Source organism: Myotis brandtii, unplaced genomic scaffold (assembly GCF_000412655.1).
Source record: "Myotis brandtii unplaced genomic scaffold, ASM41265v1 scaffold99, whole genome shotgun sequence".
Classification (NCBI taxonomy): Eukaryota; Metazoa; Chordata; class Mammalia; order Chiroptera; family Vespertilionidae; genus Myotis; species Myotis brandtii.
This window is the reverse complement of record NW_005372121.1, coordinates 2079039-2080442: the sequence shown is the minus strand read 5'-3', so window position 1 is coordinate 2080442 and position 1404 is coordinate 2079039. Positions and strand designations below refer to the sequence as shown.

The 1404-nt window shown below is 43.7% G+C and overlaps 1 protein-coding gene across 7 annotated transcripts in view; it reads left to right on the top strand.

Moving 5' to 3' along the window:
- Positions 1-1404, top strand: part of MECOM (MDS1 and EVI1 complex locus) — a 578696-nt gene that overhangs the window by 508810 nt on the left and 68482 nt on the right. The gene's annotated exons all lie outside the window — the stretch shown is intronic.

Here is a 1404-nt window from a genome sequence, read left to right as displayed (position 1 = left end):
TCATTCGGGGCGCAACGCCATCTAGCGGCCTCGCGCCGCACCTGCAGGTACCCAGACCTGAAAAGTCGCCCCGCCTCCCCCACCAGAACCCAATATAAGGGAAAAAAACTCGAAGGCCCTTTCCACGAAATCCCAATTTAGCCAGGACCTGCCTGTGATTCCACACGACCTTTGGTTTACCCACCGACGTTTCCTCCTTTTCAGAGCAGCTTTATAAAGGGCGAGGAGTGGGGGGCCGCGGGGCTGGGAAGGAGGATTGGGGCGCTGAGCTCTCAGGCCCCCTGATCAGGCCGCACTGTCTGAAGCAATCGGCTCCCCAGATTACTTGTATTTAATACACAATGCATCATAAAACAAATCCCTCATCCTGACAGGAAGAAAATAGAACAGCTCATAGCTCGAGCCGGTCCAATTTATGGCTAAATTAAAAAAAAGAAAAAAGGAAAAAAAAAAAACAAAGGAGGCTCTGACAATGGGCAAGTTGAGGAAGGGCAGGAAATCAATGGCAGCAAACCGGGGGCTCTTAAAGGTTCTCAAGCGCCGAACTCCATGGGAATATGTGGCCGGGTTTTAGGTTATTTACAAAGGATTTTTCCTGTCTCACCTACCACTGCTGTGCGATTTTCCCTCAAACAATGGCCATTATCTGAAATAACAGTTCAATGTCATAGATAACAGGCCACCGAAACGAATTAGTCACCACCTCTTGCCATGTTCCCTTCCCCACATCCCCCCCTTTTGTTACTATTTTTGTTTTTAAATGATCATTTTGGAGAAAGAATAGATCTATCAGATTTGCATGTCTATTTGCACTTGGAGAAAACAGAAAGGGGACCTGTCCCCCTTTGCAGATGAAGTTTAACGTGAGCGCTCTCTCCATCCCCTCTCCCTCCACCCGCCCAGCAAGCGTCCCTCCACTCCTTCACTTGGCTGCACTTCCCACTGCTGAGTCCAGAAGTTGGGTTTTGTCCATTTGTTTTTATGAATGGAGACTTGTGATAAAAAGCGTTATGTCCACTTCACCGATGGGTTTTACTAAATTTTCCGAGGTTGGCTAAAATAAATCCATGGACCCTTTTATTTTTGCCACACATTCCCTATATTAGTTCTTCCCATGTCGTTTCTGAAATGTGTTGATAAAAATTGACCACATATATTTGAAAGTTATTAATCACCGTACAGTACTGATCACCAAAGGCGGCATTTGTAATGTTAAAAGTTTAAAAACAATGAGTTGTCAAATTTCTTAATTTCATTTTTCGGCATTCATTAGTGTATCAAAGAATATGGCAAAAAGTCACCAAACAATCGTCAGTCTTTCTAAGGCTGTAATGCGTTATTTGGGTAGGTTATATGCAAATAATATTTCCGATTTTTAAATTCCTCCTTCTAAATATATATATA